Here is a 9,763-nt window from a genome sequence, read left to right as displayed (position 1 = left end):
GACTTGGCTGATGCATAAGAGGACATGTTTATGAAAACCCGCAAGGGAAAACGTTGATCCCAGCACATTAAATTGGATATGCGTACAATTTAACGAAAGGTATTTTGTTCCAAGATGTTCACGTGGTATTCCTAACCTATTTAATTTATGATGTCCTCATATTTAACCATGGATAGGGACAACAGCCTTGTGTGAAATAATGCACAACCTGGCTAAAACCATATGGTACTTTAAAGTTAATGACAATGCGCCTAAATTTACATCTATTTTAGCCTTTATTTAAAAATAGAAGGCCTTCCTTAAAATAATATTACTGGTGACGCAGGAGGGTACAATTTAAGAAGTAAACAATATTTCAAGATACTAGACATCGAACGCACCCAAAGCCTGTACTTCGTTTGTTTTGATTGGTCCTTGGGTTGCAACAGTAACGCGTAATCTGGGGCTGAAACTCCAACCCTGATCGGCCATGTTGGGGCATTCCATGTACATTCAGAAGAGGGCAAGGAGCCGTTCCAGATCCAAAATGGAGGCAATTTCATTGTGCGCTGTGACGTATTCCACCAATCACCAGGCGGCTTTCATATCCCCCAAGCGTTTCCGTCCTGCAGCTCGAAGTCGAAGGCCGCTTGAAAAGCGCTCGAATGGGTTCGCTGATGACTTTAACGAAACATTCCGTGCTATTTTGATGGGTTTCCTTCACCCAATCAAATCTGCCGTTACGCAAGCGGACTGATTAAGAATTTCACTCGGAGGTGAAGAAGAATTTGCTGCGTTCCAGCCGTGTTTTTTGGTGGATATTGGAGTCGTCTTTTCCTCTGTCGTCTTCTTGTTGGTGTGTATGATTTGAACAAGCTAGCGTTAGCCTCGTTTCTTGGTGGGCTGCTTTTAGCTGCTGCCATGGTCCTTGCAAGTCTATGCGGACGACTCCGGGGCAGTTCGTGCTAAAACGAACTCAACAAATGGGAACATCCAGCATTGGCTGAACACACCGTGGCATCAAATAAAGGTTCCATTCACACTTTAAGGAAATTCCACATTCGGTAAGTGGGGCTTTCCCCCCTCCTCTCCTTCTTCCTTGGTTCACACGGTCAGCGCGGTTATCAACAACAAACTGGCTATTGCTGTACTGTGTGGTAATCTGCTCAGTTGTGACTGGCAAGAAAGGTCCATTTCTAATAACACCGCTTGGGCATGTTTTGAGCACAAATGTATCACTTTGCAAATCATTGGCAAAGTCCAACAATTTCCATTTCTGATGGTTAAATTGTTGAATTTACCATGGTCAAGCTGTGTAGTGTTTTCTTCTTTTTTGGGGGATAAAAGTCTGTCCCGATGTGATTACCTTTTTTTATGCTGATTTATTTATTTGCATGCTCACAAAATTGCCTCAAACGGAACCCAATGCGACAATCTTTTGCAGTATTCTATCAATATAGCACAGTAATCCCATATAAACGTGGAGCGCGTTGTTGGTGTCAGTTGTTATTGGCCTAACCTGGACCTCTTCACTACGTATTTACTGTTTTCGTATTATAGCCAAGGTGGTACAGACACACGGACTTTTTCGCTTTCCTTGTCACCATAGCTCCATCTGGTAACTAAAATAGCTAGCCACCACTGGAACGTGTCGCTTCTCGATGGAAAAAAAAACAAATGAGGCTAATTTGACTGTGCAAATAACAGCAAGACGTGCGATGTTTTTCTGGGTAGGTTTCGGTCGAATTTGTGAATGTGATTCAAGTGCAAGGGGCTTTGTTTTGCGTGTTGGAACATCACAATAAGAAGGAGAGGCTCAACATGGTGGGCTTGTGGCTGAGCAGTCAAGCAAGCTCTCGTCTTTGGTGCAGGACCAATGGCGAGCAAAACACTGCAGTGCTGCTGCTGGTATTTTCCACCAAGCTACCCAGTGGTCTGGAGTGCTTGCCGGGTTCATGGAGACTATGCTGACTCATATCGCATTCCCCACAGCTGACTACTCCCCGCTTTCTGCGAAAGTTTGTGTATCCGAGTTTCTAAGCCAGGTTATTTGTACCTTGTGAATCAAAATGGATTCTCTATGGGTGTGTTCTTGAATTATGTGAGCATATCTTTCACATACTTGATAGATTTGGAATTTGAGCGGTTGTTGGCGTTGAAGTAGTTCAACACCTCTTCCATCATAACATTTCTGGATGCTTCGTTTTTCAATGTTTGAAATATGTTATGCTTTACTGAAATGCCTAAAAAATCCATAGTTTTGAAATTGGTCTTCTAGTTGTGCTGTGTGTGTTTTACTATTTGTTGCATGGATTGGAGTCCACCATAATGCGATGGAGGTGAACCCACTTGTTTATTATAGTGTGCATATGTTTAATTACTGATGGGGCTCCAATCGATCTGCAACCGATCGCGATTGGCTGATTTCAGTGGGAGAGTAGATGATCGGCAAATGTCAATCACCACCTTTAATTGCTGTTCTCACACACATGCATACAAAGAATAATAATCATCACCTGCAGCCGGTACTTTGCAGCCTGCAGCCAACGAGACACCAGCCTGTGTGCAGTGTAGAATCCCCTCGCCCCCTTCCGTAACACACTGCACGTTACAGACCAAACCACTAACTGACACGTTTGTCCATTTCCTGCACTGTCAATCTGAAATACTGTCCTCTTTTTTGTATAATACAGACATTGGATAGAATGTTTTTTAAAAATCTGATTCATCAATCAATTCTCCCCACCTCCCAAAAATGACAGATTAATCAATTACTAAAATAGTAGCTCTAAAGTTGAAAAAATGTTCCGCTAAGACATGCAATCAGTATCAGAATCGGTATTGGCCGAGCTCACTCGTGGAGGAGCGATGTCGTAATCTGCTGCATTAAAATTTGATTGAATTTACCTATTGTGTGGCAAGAGATAACAATTTTGTGAAATGTCAAAGTGCAGAATATAATGTAAAAAAAAAATCCATAGAAATTGCTAGTTAGTTTTTCTTGGGATGCTTCACACAGACAGACTGGAGGCTGTCTCTGCAAGGTGCAAAATAAGTCTAACATTAGTGACGGAATAACCACACAGCCCAGTGTATTGAGATGATGAAACAATGTCAAAATTTGAATATCGCCCAACCATGGCATGCCGCTCGTGAAATACTGTCGCACTTATTTTATCCACGGTACATATGAAATTGTAAATCTAGTTCAGTGTTGATGTAAAACACAAGGGGGGTATTGTATATATGGTATGTTTGTCTCGAGCATCTTTGCCTTGCTGGCTTAAGCGTTTTCGTCGATGTACCTGTATGTGAAAGCTTCAGTGCATTTGATGGGCTGTACTTTGCGACGTCGCCACGTCATGCAACGGCAATTCCTATTTCGAATCGCCACAATAATAACACTTGGCTGAAACTCGCCACTTGTGAAATGTTACGGCAGATCGGTGCACACTCGCAGTAGCGTGAACTTGCACAGCCCAGTAGATCCCGCCCCGTTCCCGTTGTCATAGAAAAGCCACGGAGGCCGCGCGGTGTGGTGCTGTTTGGTGAAAATGGAAAGGACGACAAGAGACAGACAACCATCCACAGTCACCTTCGGGTTCACACCGTCGCCGAGTGGGAGGTGAACCCACGCCGCCTGCACCAAAGTCAGGCGAATGTACCGCAACACAATCAGTGACTGTTTCTCGTCTTCGCGTACAAGGCATCAGAGGAGGAGGAATAAACAAACACGAATGAGTTGTCATCGGCGACCATGCAACGAACGTACTCTTGAATAAACCAATCACATCTCTTGACCAGTTCTGACAGATCCTAAGGATGACCGAAATTGCAGTGCAAACATTTGCTCGGCAACCTCTCCAGAAGGACAGCTGAGAGCAACCCGACTAAATCCATGACGGTCTGTTCTTGAAACTGTAGGACAGGAAATCTCTCCGGCGTGTCATTAAAACTGCACAACACATCTGCGGAGTCGCTTTCACACCCCTCCACCGCATTATGACAGCCGAGCCACAAAAGGTGGCACAAGATGTTCTCAGAGACGACACACATTCACAACACACGCTTTGCAAACTTCTCTCATCTGGCAGACTCTGCACGAGCATCGCAGTCAGAAAAATATGACTGAAACAGCTTTGACTCACACGCATCAGACTCCCGAAAATGACATCACAAGTAGTCAACTACACCGTGCAATATTAATTTGTTTTTTTTTGTATTTATGCTCACTTCAGGGCGGCCCGGTAGTCCAGTGGTTAGCACGTCGGCTTCACAGTGCAGAGGTACCGGGTTCGATTCCAGCTCCGGCCTCCCTGTGTGGAGTTTGCATGTTCTCCCCGGGCCTGCGTGGGTTTTCTCCGGGTGCTCCGGTTTCCTCCCACATTCCAAATACATGCATGGCAGGCTGATTGGATGCTCTAAATTGTCCCAAGGTGTGAGTGTGGGCGTGGATGGTTGTTCGTCTCTGTGTGCCCTGCGATTGGCTGGCAACCGATTCAGGGTGTCCCCCGCCTACTGCCCGGAGACGGCTGGGATAGGCTCCAGCACCCCCCGCGACCCTAGTGAGGATCAAGCGGTTCGGAAAATGGATGGATGCTCACTTCAAAGTTTACACTGTGCAATAATACCTCCTGCAACACTTGACTAGATTTAGTTGAATGCCTACATCCTTGCACATCGTATACATATCTTTCTTTTTGCACTAACTAGCCTATTACACCCGCCAAATTCGAATTCATTTTTTCTTTTCAACATTGCCTGCCCCCTTTTTCCATCAGTGTTTAACTTTCGTAATTTAAAACTGCCCCTTTTTTTCCCCAAACATGTTTATTCCTCTAATATGTCTCGATCCGTTTTGAATTCTACAATGTGACAGAATCTGAAAAAGTGACATCGAGTTTTGAGTTGTTAAGTTTACCTGGAGCAGTCTCAAACTAAACTGACAAACCTTTTCTTGCTTGTTTGGAGAAATTGACGATAATTAGTGACCTACCACGAACCAAAATCTGGCCAAATCACAATTGGAAATGTGGGATTATTGTCCTTTGTGATTCATGGCTTAATATGTCAATATTTGTCATCACTCCAGCGCAAAGAATGATGCAGTGTGTATTCCTTCTCATGTATAGTAACCTTCCAACCCCCCTCACACACCCCTTAAAAAATAAATAAATCAATAATCGTATTCATTTCCGCGCTGTGGAACACTTGTTGGGACATTCTCATCACCAACACAACGATGCACTTCCTCTTTACATCTTGCCAAGGAAAGCATTTTTTTAACCGTTGTGCTAGTTTAATAAAGAGCTGAGGCATGTCGCTACAACTTGTGCAACAACTCTGCCTGCTTTCCGTCTGCAGGCTTCCCCCCCCCCCCCCCCCCCTGCGCTGAGCGTGTGGTCCTTTTTGGTAAACAAGTATAGCTACTCCTCTTTCCTAGCTCTCCGCCTGTGCTTCGGCATTTTCGAGCTCCCGTTTTACTCGCTCTTAGTTTCCAGCATTTTCTTCAAACTCTTTTTTCCCTTTTTTTTTTTTTCTTCCCAGTAACTCAATCTCAGCGGAGCCTCAAACGGCAATCGTGAAGCCCTTTGCGATTCCCCCTCATTTACTTCCCTCTCCTGTATGCTTGAAGTGAATCGGAGCAAAATGGCGGGTCACAATCCTGCGGCTTCTCTGGGGACCGCAGGGCCTCATATTGGGCTGACGGACGCCCCATTGGTGGACAAATGTTCCGAGCCCGTCTCTGATTGTGCCTGCGTGTTTGCGTGTTGCGCCTCCAGTGCATCACGACATGTTTTCTCATGGCCAAGATTATTTCACTTCAAAGGGAAACGTTTGTGTCTCGAGCATGTTGCTGCATTTTTTTGATTCTCTTGGAAACGGATCATGTTATTCAGAAAAGCCTCATGGTGCCTTCATTTGTTTATTGAATTGATTGAACGAAAATGCTTTCTGTAGTAATTTGTGATAGCATCAACTGCCCAAATTAGCTGATTGCTTTTTATTTGTAACGCTGTTTGTGTTGAAATTACATGTTGTGGTTGAATCAATTGAATATTTTCTCTTCTATTCACAAAATCGTTTTCGTAAGTAGCTGGGGATAGCTTGACCCCCCCCCCCCCCCCCCCCAAAGAGGCATAGATGATGATACAATTTTCAGCTTGTTCCAAAATGGGTCTTTGTAGTTAGTCACGCACATGATGTATTTGTAGCACTGGCCGTCTTCATGTAAGGTAGCAGTGTTGATGATTTGGAGGAACTTTTTAATTAAAAAAAAAAAGCTATGTAACGGAGTATTTTGCAAAACTAGCTGATGTGTGTTTTATGCTTTGCTGTGTGCCTTTTATGTTTAATGTGTTTATTGCTGTTGAGGGGTTGTGACAACTACGTCAAGTTCTGTACCGGTACTTGGAATGTTCCAGTTTTTGAGTTCTTGAAGGCATCATTCTGTTGGTGCGTGTTGGAACCAGGAAATCTGCGAACCAGCGTTTGTGCGCCACTATATCTGTAAAGCAGCTGTGGTTTGGTCAATAAAACAGGCGTTCGCTGACACACGTGTTAGTGTACCAAGCATGACATTGCATTATAACGTTATATCAAACACACACTGAAACCTGTGTGTGCTAACTACGTAAGGCTAGCTTCCACACATGTCTGTCCCCACCTCGGCAATGGAATCTTAACTAAAATATATTGTTGCTGTATGTAGTGATCGTCCCGACCATTGTCGCAACTATTTTAAAAAAAGTGTTTGCATTCAGATGATCACTTCTACAACAGTCCTGGAAAATCACAATGTCCAATCGCTAGAGAGCTGTTTATAGAACAGGCCAGCGTGTTACTCGTGTGTTCATTGGCACTACCTGGTATCAGGGGGCACCGCGTTGCTTTTTTTTCAAAGGGGCTACGTGTCAAGCCGGAATGGTTTTCGTTGGCCACCCCATCATGCTCACCTCAAAAACGTTCCATGTAATTGTATTTATATCAGGCATTCAATTGTATTGTTGAACGGATTCAATTGACAATCCTGTATTGACATTGAAGTCATCTCTTTTTTTTTTGCCATCCTGTCATCGGATGCGCCACTCTACAGAAGACTTTCACCTCATCCGTTTGCTGTCGTCGCCAAAATATAACGCTCTGTGGAGCTGTGAAATGTCCGGCTAACAAAGTGACACAGGTCTCATACATTTGCAAGGGTCAGAAAGTACAACAATAAGATGGTGGCGGGTGAGAAAGGTGCTCGTCTCAAAAGATTCACATTAGAGCTGCTTCTGAAATGCCGGCGAGGAACGAAGGCAGCAGCGGTCAACGTGAATCCCTCATCTTTTTTTTTTTTTTATGGCCAAAATGTAAGGTGTCGTCATGCACAAGCGACTGTGCGTTTACAAGATGTTAATTCATCATAGAAGTTGTTTGATACAACACACGCGAACATCACGACACTCGTGTCGCTTTACGACACTGAAAACGACACTTGTGTCGCTTTACGACACTGAGGTCGGTGTATGCAGCTGTATGGATGCTACAAGCGTGTTGAACTATTTTACTCAATGTGAGACCTGGCGAAAGTCTATCATCAAATACAAACAAAAAAAAAAAAATCGAGGAATTCTTGAGTTTCTGGAACTCTCCTACCATGTCCCATCTCACAACATGCTACGCTGTGCAAAATTGAAAAAAAAAATGAGCCCGGCCGGTTTGTTGAAGAGAAACGTGCACGGGACTCCCAGCAATTACGACGACGACAATTAGTGTAATGGTGAGTTGTAATTTTGATTATTTATTTTCATATTTTTCAGTGCATGAAACCGGTCGGTCCTGCTGAAAAGCCCGGGAATCTTTGTACTATGTTGGGAAAAAAAAAACAGTCAGTGATGTCAGCCATGATTTGACTCAGACGCCTCTTTCATCACATTACGGTCGACTGCAGTCTTCGGTGGTTCAACCCCGAGTGCGGATTGGTTTTATAACTTGGAAATAAAAATAAAAAATATTTTCAGTGATTAAAAATACACAGCTAAGCAACCGGTTCAGGGTGTCCCCCGCCTGCTGCCTGAAGACAGGTGGGATAGGCTCCAGCCACCCCCCCCCCCCCCCCCGCGACCCTAGGTGAGGATAAAGCGGTTCAGAAAATGCATGGATGGATGTATAGCTAAACATATGAACATATCTATTTTTCATGAACATTCACAAAAAATATTTGCAATGTCCATTTATTTTTTCATGGCTGTGTCCAAATCTGTAAGCTGCGTCCAACAAAGGCCGAATTTGAGGACCCCGACTAAACATAAGTCGTTCCTCGACCACATGCCGGTGTCCAAATTCTTCCGGCATTTGAACCAGCTTTCAGATCTTGTTTCGTTTCCATGGGGACGGGCCTTGAGCGAAGAATGCCCAGCACGCGTTCATAGCCTACATTGCACCGCTCTTCTTCTATGCCTCACAACGCCACATTTCTACACTTCCGCGCACATTGTCGTCATCGTGCGGCGGTCCAAAAGACGGTCAACTGAGAGTCACTAGGACATTCCAAATTCGCCACGAGTTATGTGGGCCACGGAGGCTAACGTGAAAAGGGGTCTCTGAAGGCAAGCGGTCCTGACGCAGCCCGAAGGGATCTTCAAAAACAAGCGAATTTTATGACTTAACTCATATTCCACAAATGCAATATTAATCAGAATGCCGTATTTAGATTAGTCGGGCTGCATAGAACGTATTGTAAAGGAACTTTTGGGGTTGACTTCCCCTTTTAAGGATTGTTTTAAATCACAATATGTACCGCATGTCTTGAGGAGCGGAAAGTAAGTGTACCAGTGTCGATTTTTTTCTTCAAGCGGCTGCTTTGATCGCCCACTGATGCTTCACGTGCGTGTCTACTTTATCCACTGTTAGGCTGACCTATATAACTGTGAATTTAGTTAAGTATTGTTTTAAATCAGGGCCCGTGCCAGTTCTGGTAGGGCCACCGCAACTTGGCTCAATGTGGCCGACCGGTCGCGCCACCTCCCAGAAGGCTCCGTGTTGGCGCCTGCCTGTACTTTGCCCGCAAGCATTACTTTTACAGGTCTGCTTCACAGCTGTCCCGCTTCCGTATTTTTAGTCGAAGCGCTACCATCTGCAGTGGCGTCAGTTGACGGTTTGCATTTTGCATTTGAAGTGAAAATGAATGCTACATTGAGTTACTCGTTTACTTTGCGCGCAAAGTTTTTAGCGGGAATTTTGAGGCTTCCGTCGTTCTTCTGAGTCGTTTACAGAGTTAACGTTTCTCTCTTTGTTGCGTTTCTCCATTTCAAATGTTGAATGAAGTCTTTCCTTCTCCCCTTTGGTTGCAACAGACTTTGCAAGGCTGTTTTTTTTTTTTTTTTAGGAACCAAATCATCTGCCCGGCCCTCATATGTGAATTTAACTGTCCCACCGCATTGATGACAGACATCTTAATTTGGAGGGAAATTCACTAGTGTCACTATAGCAGGTATATCTGTAGTTATTAGTTTGACGCGGTGTGACTCAGTTTCACTGTTCACCAAGAACATGTCCAACTTCCTCTGTTTTTGCTTTTCTCCCTCCAGTATAATAATACACACCACGTCATCTTGAGAATCCCTCACATCTGCAACAGAAATCGTTGAAAACATGGCAGGATGCGTGATTGGCAAGGTGGCAATACCATGCACCAGCACGATCAGTCCTTTCTGTCTCATCAGAAAGCCTACTTTGAATACTCTCTCTATATTCAGCTCAAGACTTTGGATGATGGGAGTGTCTATGCCGGTTAGAG

General features: G+C 44.2%; 1 protein-coding gene across 3 annotated transcripts in view; it reads left to right on the top strand.

The window, feature by feature from the left end:
• Nucleotides 1–622: 622 nt before the first annotated feature.
• ankrd11 (ankyrin repeat domain 11) overlaps nt 623–9,763 on the top strand; it is a 75,333-nt gene continuing 66,192 nt past the window's right edge. For 2 of the 3 annotated variants that reach the window (XM_086107714.1, XM_086107712.1), the window contains exon 1: nt 623–1,043. The gene's annotated coding sequence lies outside the window, so the exon portion shown is untranslated. The remainder of the gene's footprint in view (nt 1,044–9,763) is intronic. The other variant, XM_086107713.1, reaches the window with a different exon arrangement.

The sequence above is a fragment of the Hippocampus guttulatus genome, chromosome 3, assembly GCF_054856545.1.
Source record: "Hippocampus guttulatus isolate MCC_2025c chromosome 3, RoL_Hgut_1.0, whole genome shotgun sequence".
Classification (NCBI taxonomy): Eukaryota; Metazoa; Chordata; class Actinopteri; order Syngnathiformes; family Syngnathidae; genus Hippocampus; species Hippocampus guttulatus.
Note: the sequence above shows the minus strand (reverse complement) of the source record. Positions and strands in the feature narration are given on the sequence as shown.